Genomic DNA, 21,307 nt, shown 5'->3' with positions numbered 1-21,307 from the left:
AGCTTTACGTAACGATACATAACATTTTTAATTTTCATGATTTTTGGTCAAGTTGGGCCCCCCCCGAAATGAAATCCTGCGTACGTCCCTGATGGGGGCTATACCAAAACGTGGACCGATATAGCCCATCATCGAACTTGAACTGCCTGCAAACAAAAGACGCATTTTCCCAAAATTTCAGCGTCCTATCTCCATTTTTGTGGATGCTAGAGTGATTACCACAGACGGACGGACGGACGGACGTGCTCAGATCGACTTAGAATTTTACCCTGATCAAGAATATATATACTTTATAGGGTCGCAAATGAGTATTTCAATGCGTTACAAACGGAAAAACAAACTTAATATACCCTCCATGCTATGGTGGAGGGTATAATAATAAATAATTTCATAAATTGTTATGTGTTTGGTGTACAGAGAACAAGTCCACCTCAAATTACAATGGCAGACCCATGAGGAAACTTTGGGCAAGAATTATTTGAGCCCAAAAATCATTCAAAAACGCAACATTTTTATGTAGGCTGTTAGTAAATAAACATTTTGATATTTTTTAAACCTTAAAATATAACAAAAATTTTACGGGCCAAAGAATTGGACCTGGTCTTTAAAAGTTACTTCAGACAAAGTAGCAAAATACATCCTAAAAATTGTATTTTTTGCATGTAATTTGTAAAGGAGAATTAAATTGTATATAGAAAATAGAACATAATACATTTGAAAATATAATACAGTTATCTTTTCAGTCGGATCATGATATGCTCCTATATCAATTTTACTCAAGATGATTTTTAGGATACCATTGGTTGTTTCGTTTAAAGTTGTTTTCAAACGCTAGGTCCATTTCTTCGTCGCGTAAAATGTTGTCTTTTCTTAAGCTTCAAAAAAATGTTTAACGGTTTATTTATTGGCCATATAAATAATCGTTTTGGAATTTTTATATGATTTTTGGATTCAAATAATTCTTGCCCAAAGTTGTTTTCAGGGGTCTGCCACGCAAGTTTAAGAAATAATAATAACACTGTGATACAAAAGTGGACAAAAATTTTTTGCAGGGGTTCTGATGCATAAATTCGGTATTGTCGGAGTCCGTGGAAGACGAAAATAACCTTGGTTTCTTTGGGTTACTTCGTTTTTTAATTTTATAACGGAAAATGTACTGAAAAACGGGGTTTCTTGAATTTTCAACTTAAAACGGACATAACTTCTTTTTTCCACAACGGACATTTACAGCTTATTTTTTATATAAAAGGTGAGAATCATGTCTTTCGAACAAGCCATAATCTTTAAAACTCGGGTAACAAATGGTTAAGTTATAGTGATTTAAGTGTGACAAAAACGCATTAAAAACAGGAAAATGCTTTTCCTGGTGCTCTAGGTTGCGTAGAAGACACCAAACTGCGTAATTATTTACTTTTATCAAGAAGGAAATTTAGTTAGCTTTACAAAATGGGGAAAACCAATGAAATCGGTTGAAAAATGCGTGAGTTATGCCATCTATAGTGTGTTAACTTTTTGGTTTTTCCTTTATAAAAGATTGGTACCTTGTGCGTAATTATTAAGTAGACAAATTCAAACTACAATCATATGCACCAAGGTACCAACTTTTATAAAGGAAAACCCAAAAAGTTAAAACACAAAAAATGCCATAACTAATGCATTTTTCAACCGATTTTATTGGTTTTCCCCATTTTGCAAAGCTAACTAAATTTCCTTCTTGATAAAAGTGAATAATTACGCAGTTTGGTGTCTTCTACGCAACCTAGAGCACCAGGAAAAACATTTTGCTGTTTTTTAATGCGTTTTTGTCACACTTAACTCACTATAACACAACCATTTGTTACCCGATTTTTAAAAATTATGGCTTTTTCGAAAGCCATGATTTTCAGATTTTAAATAAAGAATAAGCTGTAAATTCCCATTGTGGAAAAAAGAAGTTATGTCAGTTTAAAGTTGAAAATCCAAGAAACTCCGTTTTTCACTACATTTACCGTTATAAAATCAAAAAACGAAGTGACCCAAAGAAACCAAAGGTATTTTCGTCTTCCATGGACTCCCACAATACCGAATTTATGCATCAGAACCCCTGCAAATTTTCACTGTAGCACAGTGTAATTTATGAAAACATTTTTTTTATACCCTCCACCATAGGATGGGGGTATATTAAGTTTGTCACTACGTTTGTAACTACTCGAAATAATAATTGTAGACCCCACAAACTATATATATTCATGATCAGCGTGCAATTCTACATCGATATAGCCATGTCCGTCCGTCTGTCCGTCTGTCTGTCTGTCCGTCTGTCCGTCTGTGGAAATCACTCTAGCGACCGAACGGATTGACGTAGGTGGATGAAATTTTGGGAAAATCTATTATTTGTACGTAGGACTTTTGGTATTGAAAGTGGGCTATGTAGGTCCACGCTTTCGTATAGCCCCCATACAAAATGACGCGTGACGCGTCGTCGTTTTAAGGAATTTTTAAGATATTTGTCCCATTTTACCACCGAATTGGTTGTAATTTGGTATTTTGTGTCTCCAGAGGCCAAAAAACATTCCTACTAAAGTTGGTTCATATAGGTTCACGTTTTGGTATAGCCCCCATATAACGCCCCATATAAAGTACGCGTCATTTTAATATATTTTGAATGTATTAGTCCCATTGTGCAAGAAAAGGGAAACCGCAAAAACTTTCTAACATTGCTATTTTCAATGTAAGATTCTGCAGAAACAATATTGAAATGTTCGAATGTATTCGAACGAATACTCTTTCTAATGAATATGTAAGGAGAAACTAACACATTAGCCTTTATAGGCCAAAATATAGGAACAAGTTACAAATTTGTGCACCTTTTATTCATTTTTAGTGGTATAGTAATTCACCCTCCTGGTTAAAACTAATTAAAAAACAAGTAAGAAAAGCGTTAAGTTCGGTCGGGCCGAACTTTTTATACCCTCCACCACAAATTTCAGCCATTTCGGTGGATTAATGTGGCAACAACCTTCAAAATACCGAAATTCGGAAGGTACCGTTCTATGGGGGCTATATGATGGCGTGGACCTATACCTACAAATTTCTGGGGGAAAGTTTTATACGCCTAAAGAAGAGTAAATGCCAAATTTCAGCCATATCGGTGTGATAATGAGGCTAAAACGTTCAAAATATCGAAAATCGGGAGATATTGTATTATGGGGGCTATATCAACACGTGGACCTATATAAACATTTTATGGTAGAAATGTTTCTTAGCCTCTGGAAACACAAAATACAAAGTTACAACCGATTCTTTGGTCAAATGGGTCTAATACATTCAAAATATATTAAAATGACGCGAACTTTATAAGGGGTCTTATGTGGGGACTATACCAAAACGTGGACCTATATAACCCAACTTTGGTAGGAATATTTTCTGGCCTCTGAAGACACAAAATACCAAATTACAACCAATTCTGTGGTCAAATGGGTCTAATACATTCAAAATATATTAAAATGACGCGTACTTTATATGGGGCCTTATATGGGGGCTATACCAAAACGTGGACCTATATAACCCAACTTTGATAGGAATATTTTTTGGCCTCTGGAGACACAAAGTACCAAATTACAACCAATTCGGTGGTAAAATGGGCCAAATATCTTAAAAATTCCTTAAAACGACGAAGCGTCACGCGTCATTTTGTATGGGGGCTATACGAAACCGTGGACCTACATAGCCCGCTTTCAATACCAAAAGTCCTACGTAAATATAACATATTTTCCCAAAATTTCATCAACCTACGTCAATCCGTTCGGACGCTAGAGTGATTTCCACAGACGGACAGACAGACAGACGGACAGACGGACGGACATGGCTATATCGTTGTAGAATTGCACGCTGATCAAGAATATATATACTTTGTGGGGTCTACAATGATTATTTCGAGTAGTTACAAACGTAGTGACAAACTTAATATACCCCCATCCTATGGTGGAGGGTATAATAATAAATAATTTCATAAATTGTTATGTGTTTGGTGTACAGAGAACAAGTCCACCTCAAATTACAATGGCAGACCCATGAGGCAACTTTGGGCAAGAATTATTTGAGCCCAAAAATCATTCAAAAACGCAACATTTTTATGTAGGCTGTTAGTAAATAAACATTTTGATATTTTTTAAACCTTAAAATATAACAAAAATTTTACGGGCCAAAGAATTGGACCTGGTCTTTAAAAGTTACTTCAGACAAAGTAGCAAAATACATCCTAAAAATTGTATTTTTTGCATGTAATTTGTAAAGGAGAATTAAATTGTATATAGAAAATAGAACATAATACATTTGAAAATATAATACAGTTATCTTTTCAGTCGGATCATGATATGCTCCTATATCAATTTTACTCAAGATGATTTTTAGGATACCATTGGTTGTTTCGTTTAAAGTTGTTTTCAAACGCCAAACAAATTTTGTCTTTTCTTAAGCTTCAAAAAAATGTTTAACGGTTTATTTATTGGCCATATAAATAAACGTTTTGGTATTTTTATATGATTTTTGGATTCAAATAATTCAATAATTCTTTGTCATGAAGGGATCTCGTACAGGAGAGGGAATGGACCATTGATTATATTCTGTATTAATAATGAAAGAAATTTTTGAAAAATTACCTTTAATCATAAACTCTTGAGAAAAGTTGTGGAAGCTTCCATTTTTTTGCCAAGGCTTTCGAAGTAATGGATACTTTGCAGAAGCAGTTTTAGAAAATTTTGCGCAATATAGCGTAAATATTTGTTTGAATTATTATTTCGCATTGTACTTGTATGCAAAAATATGCAGGAATATTTGACTAAGGAATAAGATTTCTTCGTCAAAAATCATTATATTTAGATTTTTGAAAAAGTTTCCATTGATATGTCGTGCACTGTATATGGTAATATTCAAAAAAGTTTTACAATCGTTGAAGTTGAGGTTCACCATTTAATAAGTCGCGGACTGTTAATATATTTTATAAAATATGAATATATTTATATTAATTGAAGTGTTTTAGCCACCATCTCATAATATGGACCATAACAAAAAATTTTCGTGGAAGCTGCGTTGGTGGTAATATAAAAAAATGGGAAACATGTGTTGAAGTAAACAAGTTTTTTGTGTTCTTTCTTGATTTCTGGCCACGCAAAAATCAAACCTATGCTCAAAGAAAGAACTAAAGAATACCCCTTGGGCAACATGGTTCTAGTGGATGACTTTTCGATATATACACTGCATCCCCCTAAAATCGATGCTGACATTTTGAAGTTTTGATTTCAGTGTTTTTCGAATTTTTCTTATAATTAGAGGGTGCAACTAGATAATAATCCAAACTAGTCATAGGGTTGTAGAACTCGGGATTCCACGTCGTTCGATGTATATCTCATGAGTGTGCTCCGTACAGCTTCCTAGTAATAGGAGTCCAAAGGCCAAAATTTGGTGCGTAAATTTTCTAAAAAAGCCTATTTTTTGGCTTTAAAATTTGCAACTGTCGTACAGGTACCCCTGAACCCCGCGTGATTTTAGTTTTTTTACGTGCCGGATCTAATAAGCCCTTCCGCGTTCGAATCCATCCACTAAAACGCCGAATTTAGATACCTTGAAAGTAGGAAAATCTGCAAAAATATATTTTGACAATTCCGCGAATTAAACCGCGATTTTCTTGGATTATTTTTGCATAAATGTAATCTATACTTATAAAAGAGTTCAGTAATGATGACTCACTGACTGACTGACTGATAATCAACGCCCAGGCTAAACGGCTGGAGCTAGAATCTTGAAATTTTGGGTGAGGGTCACTCATGGTCCGAATAGGTCAGATAAGGCTCGGTTTTTGGAAATTCGAACTAGAACAGTACGAAAAGTACTAAAAGGTACTAAATATGGTACCCTAGTATTAGGCAAACGCGAAAAGCTAGAATTCTGAAATTTGGAATGAGGGTCACTGATGGAGAGTTAGAAAGGTGTACCAAAAGGTTTTTGGAAATTCGAACTATAAGTGTACGAAAAGTACTAAAAGTTACTAAATTTAGTACCATTTGGTATAACGTGAACGGACAGAGCTAAAATCTTGAAATTTGGAATGAAAATTAAGGTTTAGAAGATAAGTTGATATTAGGAGGTGGTTTTGAAAATGTGTACTCATGTGTACGAATAGTACTAAATAGTACTAAATTTGGTAAAATGTAAATTTGGGCGAACCGATAAAGTTGGAATTCTGAAATTTGGAATTACTATTACTGTTGGAGTGTAGGTTTGAGATACGGAGGTAGTTTTCGAAATTCGTACATATGGGTACGGAAGGTACTAAATAGTACCAAATAAGGTACAATTTGGATTTGGGGGAACGGATGGACCTGGAATCCTGAAATTTAGAATTAGGATTACTGTCGGAGTGTAGGATAGAGGTATTTTGGAAATTCGTACTTTTGGGTACGAAAAGTACTAAATGGTACCAAATTTGGTACAATATGAATTTAAGTGATCGGATAGAGCAGGAATAGTGAAATTTGAAATTATAATTACTATTGGAGTGTGGGATTGGGATACTTGTGAAAATTTGTACTTATGGCTACGAAAAGTACTATATGGTACCAAATTTAGTACAATTTGGATTTGGGTGATCGGATACATTTGGAATCCTGAAATTGGAAATTAAGATTACTGTTGGAGTGTTGGATAGAGGTAGGTTTGGAAATTCGGACATATGGGAACAAAAAGTACTAAATGGTACAATTTGGATTACGGTGATCGGATGTAGCTGTAATCCTTAAATTTGGAATTAAGATTACTGTTGGCGTGTAGGGTTGAGGTAGTTGTGGCAATTCGTACTCATGGGTACAATAGTACTAAATAGTACCAAATTTGGTACAATTTGGATTTGGGTGAACGGATATAGCTGGAATCCCGAGATTCGGAATAAGGATTACTGTTGGTGTGTAGGATTGAAGAAGTTTTTGAAATTTTTAGTTATGGGTACGAAAAGTACTAAATGGTACCAAATTTGGTACAATTTGGATTGCTGTGATTAGATGCAGCTGTAATCCTGACATTTGGAATTAAGATTACTGTTGGCGTGTAGGATTGAGGTATTTGTGGAAATTCGTACTTATGGGTACGAATAATACTAAGGTACAAAATTTGGTACAATTTGGATTTGGGTGAACGGATATAGCTGAAATCCCGAGATTTGAAATGAGTACTGTTGGAGTGTAGCTTCGATAAAGTTGTGGAAATTTTTAGTTATGGGTAGGATAAGTACTAAATGGTACTAAATATGGTACAATTTGGATTTCATTGATAGATTTGGAATCGTGAAATTGGGAATTAAAATTGATGTTGGAGTGTTGATAGAGGTAGGATTAGAAATTCGTACTTTGGATACGAATAGTACTAAATGGTACTAAATTTGGATTTGAGTGATCGGATATATCTGAAATCCTGAAATTTGGAATTAAGGTTATAGTTTGAACATAGCACTGAGATAGTTTTGAAAATTTGTACTTATGGCTACGAAAAGTACTAAATGGTAGTAAATTTGGTACAATTTTTTTAAGTGAAGAATTGAGGTAGTTTTCGAAAACCTTACTTATGGGTACGAAGAGTACGAAATGATACAGTTTGGAGTTGGATGAACGGATACACCTGGAATCTTGAGACTTAGAATTACGATTACTGTTTTTATTTTGTATTCAAGTTAGTGATGGATTGAGACATGTCGTCGAAAAACGTGCTATAAGTGTACTCAAATTCTTGGGTGTAGGGACTGTGCTGGAATCTGTATGTTTTGGAGTTAGAGTGAGTATTGCAACGTTTGTCTCGCTGTTAATGTGTAAAGGTGAGATAAGGCTGATCTTTTTGAAAATCGAACTAAAAAGGGACGAACAGTACTAAAATAAATATTGATTAAAATTCGCCATTTTCATATTATATATTGATATTTTTTTATACCCTTTCCGCATACGAAGTAGCGGGCACTTTGCTAGTCCTTTATACGCGATTATTATATTTGCCAAAAAGGTGTGTCGCAAATTACAAAGATTCGGGAGTAATATCCCTATTTATCCCAAAATAGAATGGGGTGGCACATCCGCAGTTCTTGACGAATCTGTCTAAAATAATTTATATTGACGTATTTTTAATAGGCGGCCATTGAAATCGGATGCACCTTATAATGATATGCACATCGCGTAATTTTTGCCCACTTGAAGGGTTTTTGAATAGTAAGATGCAACTGATGGCACACTTTGGCCGCTGAATGAAACATGGGAAAATCCATGCATATTGATAGACATGGACTCCCTGTATCCGAAAAGCACATACACCTCAACAGATTTAAACGGATTCGCGAATTATACGGTTTTTAACTTCTATGTTTTTTCTTTGATTGTAATTTCAATATTACTCTGTACTTCTTAATTCTATTGCTAATCACACTAAGCAAATTTACTTTCACTATGACAAACTATTTTCCTTGAAGAAGTTTTAGAAAAATACTTTTTAACAACTTTTCTCATTGTTTATTTTACAACAATTTCATTTGTTTGTTTTGTAGTTGTTACAAAAACAAAAGAAATTTTAACAACTTTTAAATCGATAAAAGTTAGAGAATTCCTATACAGGCTTTGTATGGAAATTTAGCGAAATAGTAGAATAACTCTTAAAACTGTTTCTCCAATTTTTCGTATTAAACCAAAAAATATATTTTTGAAATAATATTCCAACAATAAGTTTTTGTCTTTTGTTTTTGCTGCAATATGCAAGTTAAAAAACCAATCTTTAAAATTTTGGTATCACATTTTTCTGAGCATTGTCTAGATTCTGTAGAGATTTTAAATTATTATTTTTTTTTTTTTGAGATTTATATGGACTCTGAGTTAGAATAAATTAAATTTACTCTAAGATTTTTTTATTATTTGTTGATTTTCCGGGAAAATAAAAACAAATTTAGACATATTTGAACATCAGCGGATAGATATAACATTCTGTTAACGATTTATACATACATTTATTATTTTATTTATTTATTTAATAATATTAATATAAATTATAGTAAATATAATATTAATATGAAAAAGTGACTAGCATTGGCTGCAGAGGCCATCAGCTAATACATTGTATATAAATTGACTTATTTAAGGTACTGAACAATTAAATTACAGTTTTTGTATTCGATATAAAATTGTAGATAGATTTGATGTTGTCAGCATTGGCGGATCTAAGCATTTCCATTCCATTGTTGTTGAGAATTGTTTGTTGCATGAGGGATAGGCTGGTACAAGCATTTAGTATGTGCTGGACGGATGATATATTGCCACATTTAATACATTTGTTGTCAAGGTTCTTCTTTAGCAGATGTTGATGTGTGGAAATTGTATATCCCATTCGGAGTCGGGAGAAAGTCCGAATTTGTTTTTTATTCACATTAGTCGGGTATACGGCTGGAGAATAACTGAGATTAATTTGGCTATAGTGGTAGTGTTGATAAGTAGTCTTAATATCTTGGAAATGCTGTTCAAGTTTGGAACAAATACATTTTTTTTTAGATCAAGCTTCTCAATCAGGAGATCATTTAATAATGGTGCTATACACGCATATTTGGCTGCCGAATCTGCATTTACATTTCCTTTTATTCCAACATGACCAGGTAACCAGAATAATTTTAAAATGTTGTTATAGGATATAAGGCAGTCTCGTATTTTATTAATAGATTTCCATTTTGTATTAGAAATGTTGCCAACGGCCTTTAAAACTGATAGACTGTCGGAGAAAATTACCGTCTTGCATTTGGTGAATTTGACAATATCAATTGCAGATAAAATTCCAGCAGCTTCAGCTCTGAAAATTGAAGACATGTTATTTAATCTTTTGCAACCAAGAATTAAGCCAGTATCGTCAACTACAGCATACGCAGTGTTACAATGGTCTTTTGATGCATCGGTGTACAAGAACTTCCACTCAGCATGTTGACTAATAAAAAGTTTGACATATTGCGAATAAACCTCGGTTGGCGTGCAATCTTTTTTGTGTATGGAGAGGGAGATATCACAGTTTCTTTCCGGGAGCATCCAAACTGGATGAATATTTTCATATTTCATGAGTTTATCTTCTATGTTTAATATATTTGATTTTATGCATTCGTAGACAACTGAGGGTATTTTGGGTATTCTCTTTGCCATCATTACCTCAGAAACGTCTACGTCTATAACTGATGAATTTAAAGACAGTATTTTGGGTAACAATTTATTCTTTATCTCAATTACCCTGTCTTTTAGCGAAGGTAATCCGGATTCAATTAATAGTGTTTTTATGGGTGTGGTTCGGTAAGTGTAAATGCTAGCTCGGATGCAATCGTGGTAAATAGAAGATACGTATTTCATTGTAGAAGTTGGACTGTTTTCAAATAGATATAGGCCATAATCGATTTTACTTAATATTAGCGTTCTGACGAGATATGTTAGAGCGTTAATATGTGTATAAGAACGACTGGAAAGATATTTAATAAGGTTCGATCTAGGAACGAGATCTTTTTTGAGTTTTAGTAATTGTTCTCTACAACGATAATTTTTTTTCAAAAGTAATGCCCAGAATTTTTAATTTAGTTACTTGGGGTATTGAGATGTTGTTAATGGTTATCTCCTCGGGATTGCATCTGTGTTTTCTACATATACAGTATCGGACAAAACATTTGCAACAGACACATACAATTTAGTTTTAGCGCTATAATATTTGTAAAAATCAACTTTTTGTTAAATTTGTCAGAATTAAGGCGTTCTTTATACTCCAAAGGAAACACCCACAATTAGTTGTTATACCTTATAACGGTGTTCCACTTTTAATAGCGCACTTAAAAGAAATATTCCATATTTCAGCAAGACAAAATATTTGCAACTCACTCCGCTTCTATATAAATAAGGCTCAAATTATGATTTTTTGCATAATTTTTGGGTCACATCCAGATTTGTATTAGTTAAGGGTCTCTTTAAGATTGAATACACCAATATATAAAGTTAGAAAAATTACATAATGAATAAGAACATAATATTTTAATTTAATTTTTATTTAGCATTTGTCAAGTTTGGATAAGGCCTAGGAAATCGTATAACGGGGGAATATAATCTAGTATTATCCCTCAAAATACCTTATAGTTGAATACGAAGTCCACTCAAAATAAATGAAATGCATTTTTTCACGTTTTTGTGTGATTTAGTCTGCTGAAGTCCATATAACGAGGGCCTGATGTGAATAACGGCCGCATACCGGGCCCATTTATGGAGGTTCCTTAAAACGACAGAAGTGACAAATGTTGTGTTTGTATCGGAATTAACCTTAGAAATATCATTACGATAATATAATAACATTTGGACGATGTACAGACTGGAATTGTGTCAGTCTATTTGTTGCATTAATTATTTGTTGCATTACGCCAGGTGGGGCATTAGTCGCAAGTAAGTTTGAGAATATGGCAAGAGGGGCTTCCATATATAGTCCAAGTGTTTTTATATAATCGTAATATTTTTCTATGGTTAATTCCGATACAGAACTAACATTTTTCACTTTTGCCGTTTTAAGGAACCTCCATAAATGGGCCCGATATGGGGCCGTTATTCACATCAGGCCCTCGTTATATGGCTTCAGCGGACTAAATCACACAATAACGTGAAAAAATGCATTTAATTTATTTTGAATGGACTTCGTATTCAACTATAAGGTATTTTGAGGGATAATACTAGATTATATTCCCCCGTTATACGATTTCCTAGACCTTTTCAAAACGTGTCAAGTGCCAAATAAAAATTAAATTAAAATATTATGTTCCTATTAATTATGTAACTTTTCTAACTTTATAAATTGGTGTATTCAGTCTTAAAGAGACCCTTAACTAATAAAAATCTGGATGTGACCCAAAAATAATGCAAAAATCATAATTTGAGCCTTATTTATATAGCAGCGGAGTGAGTTGCAAATGTTTTGTCTTGCTGAAATATGGAATATTTCTTTTAAGTGCGCTATTAAAAGTGGAACACCGTTATAAGGTACAAAAACTAATTGTGGGTGTTTCCTTTGAAGTATGAAGAACACTTTAATGCTGAAAAATTGAACAAAAAGTTGATTTTTACAAATATTATAGCGCTAAAACTAAATTGTATGTGCCTGTTGCAAATGTTTTGTCCGATACTGTATGTAGTACAGAAGATTTAGGTAGGGACATTTTCGCACCAAATGTTTTAGACCAATTCATTATTTCAGTAATAATGCTTGAAAATAGATGATTTGTTTTGTTGTTATCTTTATTTATGCTGATGACGTATAGGTCGTCGGCATAAAGACAGTGATGAATGTTTGGATGTCGGTTAATGAGTGAGCTGATTTTGTTGAAAGCAATTTGGAAGAGTACAACAGACAGTGGAGAGCCTTGGGGAATTCCATTTTCTAAGATGAAGGGGAAGCAAAGGCAGCGTCTGATCAACAGTTGGCGGCAGCAAACAGCGTCTGAACTCCAGGAGGAGCGGCTGAATATGGAGAAGAAAACTAAAAACCCTTCAGAAGGCAACGGGAAACCACTGAAGTACCATCCCATGAAAATCATACATTTAATAATGGAAGTACAAAATAACGAACGGCCCTCAGTCTCCGGCAAAAAGAGAATGCTAAGAATCCTCGGAGGTAAAACAAATAGAAAACTAAAAATTGGAACCTGGAAAGTAAGAAGTCTGTATGAACCAGGAAAATTAGATAATACAATATTCGAAATGAACAGGCTAAAAATAGACATACTTGGTGTCAACGAAACATGGTGGACAGATTGTGGAGAATTCAAATCTAACAATGCAAAAATATATCATTCTGGAAATCGAGAATACATCCACAGGAAAGGTGTCGCTGTAATTGTTGCCAATAGCATAATTCCCTATGTAGCCGGATGCGTCCAAATGTCTGAAAAAACTATGATGTTAAAAATTATGGCAAAGCCACTAAATCTTAACATAATTCAAGTATACGCTCCAACATGCGATTCAAACAACGAAGATATAGAACAATTTTATGAAGAAATAGAAAAACTGCTAAAAATGACGAAGTCTCACGAGATTACAATTATCGAAGGCGACTTCAATGCCGAAGTAGGATGTGATGAAACTTCAGACGTAACTGGAAAATATGGGCTAGGCATAAGAAATAAGAGAGGCGAAAGGCTTATCCAATTCTGTCAAGAATATAGACTGAAAATCTCAAATACAACATTCTGCCTTCATTCAAGGCGACTATATACGTGGAAATCTCCACAGGACAATGGAGGAAATGTCGTAAGAAACCAAATAGATTACATTATTATAAACAATAGATATTCTTCCTGCATAACAAAATGTTCAACATTTCCGGGGGCCGATGTTCCATCAGACCATAACCTTTTAATGTGCAATATCCAGATCAAACTCTCTTCCACTCGTAAAAATAAAACAAGAACAATATCACATATTAAAAAGATTAATGATCCGGCAACAAAACAAGTGGTAAGAGAAAGTTCAAAAAATAATCTCAGCCACATCGACGCTGAAAGTGTAAACAGTTTATGGGAAAATATAAAAAATGTTATTAATCTTAGCACAAGGAGTTTTCCTGCAACACAGCAAAATAAAAACACGGAACAATGGATGACAGACGACATACGAAAGCTCCGAAATGAAAGGAGAAAATACAAAAACAAAAACTATGAAGCATACTGGGAACTAAATCAAGAGATCCGGACAGCAACACGCGCTGCAAAGACGGCTTACATAAACCTTCAGTGCCAAGAAATTGAAGCTCTAAAAGCTTTACATGATGACTTTAACCTTCATAAGAAACTAAAGGAAGTATCTGGTGTATATCGCAGAACATCTCCAGGAATATTGCTCGACGATAACAAAGAAGCTGTATTTGAAATCTCAAAAAGGCAAAAGATTTAGCAGAATTATATAAAAGAACTCTTTACAGACAGTGGAAGATCATCATATAATAACTCAGTGTAAACTGATCTAACAGGAATCCCAATCAACGAAGAGGAAGTGAAAGATGCAATAAAAGCATTAAAAGATAACAAAGCCGCAGGACCAGACGAAATACCCTCCGAAATATTAAAATTAATAGACGACTTCAACTATATATATATAACACAGGCATATATCCCAATGACTGGATTTTATCAACATTTAAGGACTTCAGATTGATAAGCCTAATGTCCCATGCACTAAAAATTTTCCTTCGAATTATACATAGGAGGATCTATCCGCAATGCGAGAAATATATGGGAACAACACAATTTGGATTTAAAGAAGGAATGGGTACAAGAGAAGCACTTCTAAGTAAACAAACACTAATTCAAAAATGCAGAGATGTGCAAAAGGACGTATTTTTATGCTTCGTGGACTACGAAAAAGCGTTTGACACAGTCCAACATAGCAAACTTATTGAGATTCTTAAAGATATAGGAATTGATGGAAAGGAAATAAGATGTATTCAAAACTTATATTGGCATCAGGTTGCAAACATAAAAGTTGATCAAGAAACGACAGATAACGTTCCCATATCAAAGGGAGTACGACAAGGCTGCATTTTATCGCCACTATTATTTAACATCTACGCAGAAAGGATATTTAGAGAGTCGATCAATAACGAAAGAATAGGTGTCAAAATTAGCGGAGAAATAATTAACTACATACGTTATGTCGACGACACAACACTTTTATCTAACAGTATGTCTGGAATACAAGAATGGACAAGCTCACTCAATGCAGTGAAACATACGGCTTGAAGATAAACACACTAAAAACCAAATACATGGTGGTTAGTAGGAAAAACTCCCACCAAAACACATCGCTGACCATACATAATTCGGAAATTGAGCGTGTAAAGAAATTTAAATACCTTGGAATACTATTAAATGAAGAGTGGAACACATCAATAGGAATAAAATGCTGCATTGAACAGGCGAGAAATGCTTTCTTCAGATATAATAAAGTCCTCACAAGTCATGACATAGGTCTTCCAACAAAAATACGTTTTATTAAATGTTACGTATGGTCCGTGTTGCTGTACGCAGTTGAAACATGGACAATAAAATCTATAGACGAGAAGAAACAGGAGGCCTTTGAAATTTGGCTATATCGAAGAATACTGAAGATTCCTTGGACTGATCGTATCTCAAACGAAGATATACTTAGAAGGATGAACATTGACAGACAGCTACTAAAGACTATGTATCAGAAAAAGAAAAAACATACCTCGGCCACATAATGAGAAACAGCAAATATAAAATTCCACAAACGGTTCTCAAGGGAACAATTGAAGGAAAGCGTACCAGAGGAAGGTGAGAAATTACATGGCTACGGAACATACAAGACTGGACAAATTTCTCTGATGAACGAAATTTACTAAATGCTGCAAAAACTAGGCAACTCAACAATGTAGAATAAATTTTACAATTATACATGTGCTAAATAAGAACATTTTGTACTTAATTTAAAAACAAAAAAATGTATGATCGCTGATATCCGAATACGGATTTGCAAATAAAGAAGAAGAAGCTGAATGTGCTGGAAAAATGGTTATTAATTAGTACTTTAAATGTGCGTCCAGATAAAAACGATTTGATGAAGTTTAGAATTTTAGGCCCAAAGCAGTTCATTAATAATTACATGCATGCCAATTCTATCGAAGGCCTTGTCGAAATCTATCGCTAAGATAGATGCATGATTTTTTGCTGATAGGGCTTTAGTGGTGTAGAAGTCTATGTGTAGTAGAGCGTCTGTGCACCCACGGCCAGATTTAAAAGCTAACTGATTTAAAGCGATTAACTTTCTAGTGTTTAGGAACCAGGTTAGACGGCTTGCGACAATTCGCTCTATTAGCTTGGAAAGACATGACAATTGTGATATCGACCTGTATCCAGAAAAGTCCGATTTGTTTTTATTGGGTTTGGGAATTGCAACTACTACTGCGGTTTTCCAGGAGTGGGGTATTATGCCCGTGTCGAAAATAAGATTCTATAAATCAATAAGTTTATCGAAACCTTTGTTAGAGAGATTCTGGATCATAATGTAGGAAATTCTATCGTGTCCTGGTGTTAGTCCCTTCGCCTTATTCAGCGCGAGAGAGAATTCTGCCTTTGTTATATCTTGGCATGTTTATTGGTAGCTACGCTGAAGTATCTTTCACAAACACTGTGAAAACCTAAAGGGAATTTTTAAATATTTTTTCTTTATAAGGGAACAAAACCCCCTATAACTTTTGGGTGCAGCATCCAATTTTGTGAACCCGAACATATTTGAAACCACAATTTTTTTAGCCTAAGCACCAAACATCCGCTCGCGAAAAAAATTAATTTTTTTTCAATGATAATGAAAAGGAAATTTGAAATTTACCATATGAGTTCCAACAACAACAAGTGTAGCTCGAAAACGAATACATGGTACAATCATTACAAGGTAGGCCATAGCAAACAGCTGATTACAATTTTTTCTACTACACCTTTTTCGGATGTAATTCGAATTATTTTATATGTAATTCGTGAATTTCATTTGTAATTCCAATTATTCCACTTGTAATTCGAATTATTCCATTTGTTATTCGAATTATTCTATTTGTAATTCGAATTATTCTATTTGTAATTCGTTTTATTCAATTTTTAATTCGAATTGTTGCATTTGGAATTCGAATTATTCCATTTGTAATTCGAATTATTTTATTTGAAATTCGAATTATTCCATTTGTTATTCGAATCATTTCATTTGTAGTTCAAAAAAGCCAGATATAAAATCAATACAAAAAATATTTTGTAATTTTTTTGTTTCGAATTACAAATAAAGTGATTCGAATTACAAATGGATTAATTCGAATTTCAAAAAACAAAAATAATAATAATTTGAATTACAAGTGAAATAATTCGAATTACAAATGGAATTCTGGAATTACAAATAAAATGTTACGAATTACAACTAAAATGTTTCGAATTACATCTGAAAAAGGTGTAGTTTAGTTATTCTTTCAAATCAGTATACACAATTTGTATATGTATGAGTAGTTTTGATAAATATGACAAAATATTTTAAACATATTATTTCATTAAACGAAATTAAAAGAAATACCCATTAAAAAAATGGTGAACTGTCAAAGGCAAAAATTTATTTATACAGCTATACCTAACTTACGAAGGGGCGTCAGAAATATTCAACACCTTGCCACAACAACGCTCTCTGTAGTGCGATTCTCTAACGCATTTTTTGAGTTACCGATAAATGTCGGTAAAATTAAAACGCAAAATTATGAATGAAAAGTTCAAATAAAAGTTGACAACACAGTTGCTATAGGTAGAACTTTACGACTACTTTCTTTTAATCGCTACCGAAAAATATCGTTAAATACCGAATGTATAAGCATTTTATTTTGCCGATTTTTGTCGGCAACTCAAGGTTAGAGAATTGCACTACCGTGCGTCCGTATTACCCAAATACGTTATAACCGAAATTACGTTTAAAATGCAAAACCGCTACAGAAACTTATTTAAAAGTGTTCTACTTTTTCCCCACAAACGCTATGAGGTACGGACGAATTTTCGCATAAATCCCATCATTTTTTAAGCCTCTATAAAAAGTACAAGCTTTTTATGTGTATAACAATCCCGCAAAAGCATGAAAAGCGTTCAAAAATGCCATTTCGAGAAAACCGCGTTCAAAACTTCAATATTACATACAAATCACAACCAATTTTTTTTCTAACACTCATATCTCCATCAATTTTTATCCGATCGAGTCGACATTTTTGCAACATATTCTATTTTATCTGCACTTTAATTTTTTTTTTCAATTTTGTAAACACTTAAAAAAAACAAAATTGCAACAGCTATCCCAATAAATGTCGAAAGATTTGACTAATATTGTTTTTAGTGAGAACAATTTACAATTCACATATATCATATATAATGGGGTTTGAAGGAGAGGGTAAAAGCTTTTTTTTTTTTTAAAAAATTATGTTTTAACATGTTGTGGTATTCCACTTACATAGCTGTACGTTTTCTTAGTGTATTTTGTAAAGCTTATTCGCTCATATATTTAAATTTGACCAATGCCCATTTCGGGAATAATTTTCCATTCTAGATCATTGGTTTAAGATTAACCAGTATTAATATGAGCTGCAATCTAGTGCCAGACTTTAAATGGTGGGTCGCAAGGCAAATTGAAATATTTTCGTTAACAAAATCCTTCTCTGTAATGTACTTAACAGATTTAAGGATATAAGTGAATAGTGTTACCAGCGTTTTTTTTTTTTTTGATAAAAGTTTTTTGAAGACATACAAACTATCAAGGGGACATATAATTAGCATACCCTTAGATTTTTTAATTTAATTCAATTAATATACAAACGTATTGAACAAATCATTTTTTGAAAGAAAAAAATTATTTATCACCCCGGAATCTCAAAATATATCCCAATAGTAGACAATATTTCGTAATGTACACCTAAACTACAGAAAGTCGCCAAAACTTTAAAAACAAATATACAATTGGATCTGAAATTATTGGAATTGTTAAAGGATTGCCGAAATTTAAAAGTGCAAAAACGTTTCAAAAAGTGTTTAAGGTCGATAATTCATTCAAGAAAATTATCGACTTGGAAGGGGTTTATAGACAGAAGATCAATAAATTGCACCCTTATGTGAAGTAGGATCAACTTATAACACCATTTGCAATTCAAAATTACACGTCTGAATAACATCAAGGACCTATCATTACAAAACTGCCAACTAAGCACTAGATGAACACCTAGCACATGGTTATTTTTAAAGGTATAACCCCTTTCTGACCATAAAGGGTTTTGAGGTTTGCTGAAATTGGTTAAAATCCCTAAAAGTAGTCATATACTATTCAAGATAAATGTTTTCTGGATTATTGATTTTAAATTTAATCGTTTTGAGCTCCGGGTAAAATATTATATTGCTGTATTGCTGTACGGACTTTACTGATGCATACTGCTGGTGGATACACCTCACTATTGGTAGAACTACTAAGTTGAAAAAGATTATAATGTTTTAAATAGATCACTATGAATGGCATATCTCAATAAATTTGTGTACATCTGCAAAGTTAAAAACAATAAAAGTGTTAAATTTTTATCAGTCCTTGGGATCCGTCCTTGTTCCCCATATAATTCTCTTCTGTCACTGAAATTTCGGTGACTGGTGGAGAACAAAACCATCAGATTGGAACTTATTTCAAAACGAAAAAGATTTAAAACTGTATATGGATAAAAATGTTGAGAATTATAGCAAAATTAGTGATTTCTTTGAACGTGTTTTAATTATATGTCCAGTTAATCGTCCAGGACATCGTTAACATTTCTTGAGGTTATTCAAATTAACAGTTAGGTTTCAGTTTATATATTGCGTTGTGTTTTTAGGTATACTACTGCGAATATATTAAGACAAATAATTTATTAAATGCAACTAATTTAAAAGGTCTTTTTAGGCAAAATAAATTATGGTAGTGGGGTGTTCTAATTTTGTGACCGACACTGTACCCATTAGAGTATAACTCTGTTATATAACCACGTACTTTAACTTAATTAGCACCAATGAACAGGTCAAGAATTCTTTTTCCAAATATGAATTAGGTTAGGCGCTAAGTGTCTTACAGGAAGAACGCTATAAAATCTATATTAATTTTTTTGCCAATTTGCAGACAAAAATGTTGATCATTTGACCCGCTAAATTGGTTGGTTTTTATGTTGTTTTAGAGATTGTTGTTTTTAAGCCTATTGCATCAGAGATATTCGGTACTTTTGTTCATGACATTTTGTATTAAGGACATAAACAATGCATGCCGTATATGCCCTCCAGAGGGGAATGAGTTATGAATGTTACTCTCATGGTTTCTTAAAACAATCTTCGCAGCAGCACAAAGCTGTAACCAACGCACTAGCTTAATATTTACACTGGAAATATTTTTGGCCACATTCTCCAGATAAGTGGATCCACTGTGCAATGTTCTTATTGTAAAACCAACTATTTTTTTTTAAAAAAATCGATCGATGAAGGTCTAGACCGTTGTGGTCTTAATAAACACACAAAAAGCAACCGCCAGACAAAGTTGTAAAAACGTTAAAAACTATGTTTCAGAGGTGTCTCAATCGGAGTGGAAAAAGTGCTTCAACAAGGTTTGAGCGAATGAAAATGTGTATAAATCATGCTTGAAACTACTTAGGAAATTAATGACATTTCTCCATAAATTTTGCATATTCATGACATTTTAGATGAGCATGATTTTTCAGTAGCACACAAAAAACTTTGTCTAAAATTTCTATTTGTTGATATAAAACAGAACTTGACCTTATTTTATAATTGAGCTCAAAACAAATTCTTAATTCATCATCGCCCATTATAGAGGCAACAGAGGTAAATAATAACTCGATCGATAATATCCATTGAAGACGACAAATTGCAACCACAATAGTCCCACTTGTTCATTACTCCCCATCATTGCGAATCGAATTGGATTGGTGTGTACAAACGACGAAAAAAGGGCAGGCGCTGTCAAAATATAAACACAAGCATCGCCACAAATAAGAGGTACATATTATTTTCATCATAGATATCACTTCAGCTCTGTAAGACAATAACTTGTGAAAAGCTAAGGATATTCATTCCGAGTGTTTGCAAAAATTCTAAAGAACATAATGTTTATTGCAACTTTTTTAAAACTTCCTTACCTGCATATATAAATACCCGATTAAACTATCGATCTTTCACCGAAAATGAATCAACTGCGAAATGGATATTTGCGTGTATTGGGCCAAAATGTAATGTATGTATGTATGTTCAATGTTTGGGTTATAAAAATTTTTTAGTTTCGTTTGGAGTACACTACACAAATCACATGCCCAGATGGAGTTCAGGACATTTATCAGTCCATAGTTGGTAACATTTATAACCAAAATAACTTTAATATACTTATTTTAATACTTATTACTTTTTACATAAAAACAATTGAACGGCCTAGAACTGCGAATGAAATAATCTGCCAACAACACGAACCACGAAAGACAACTAAATAAATGTCAAAAATTACTCATGATTATTCACAATGAAGACCAATAATGTTGACAATAAATAAATCACAATGAGGAGTAGTGACTGCAAGAGTATGGTACATTTACATAGGGAGGGATAATCATGATAATTAATATCACATTTACATCAAATCGGTCATAGTAGAACACAACAGCATTAAGCGCCCCATACACTATCAAATTTTGATGTCAACATTTGTAGTAG

General features: G+C 33.3%; 1 protein-coding gene across 4 annotated transcripts in view; it reads right to left on the bottom strand.

Annotated features, from left to right (window-relative positions):
* The window catches only part of LOC141400205 (furin-like protease 1), a 161,216-nt gene extending 140,110 nt beyond the window's left edge, over positions 1-21,106 (bottom strand). Inside the window, exon 1 of one of the 4 annotated variants that reach the window (XM_073979688.1) lies at positions 21,003-21,106. The gene's annotated coding sequence lies outside the window, so the exon portion shown is untranslated. Of the gene's footprint in view, positions 1-20,742 lie in introns of all 4 variants that reach the window. The other 3 variants (XM_073979739.1, XM_073979678.1, XM_073979698.1) reach the window with 3 other exon arrangements.
* Positions 21,107-21,307: the final 201 nt, after the last annotated feature.

This window comes from Musca autumnalis, unplaced genomic scaffold, assembly GCF_047663935.1.
Source record: "Musca autumnalis isolate F117 unplaced genomic scaffold, ASM4766393v1 scaffold_1, whole genome shotgun sequence".
NCBI classification, from domain to species: domain Eukaryota; kingdom Metazoa; phylum Arthropoda; class Insecta; order Diptera; family Muscidae; genus Musca; species Musca autumnalis.
The sequence above is the reverse complement of the archived record's forward strand: the minus strand, read 5'-3'. Positions and strand labels throughout refer to the sequence as shown.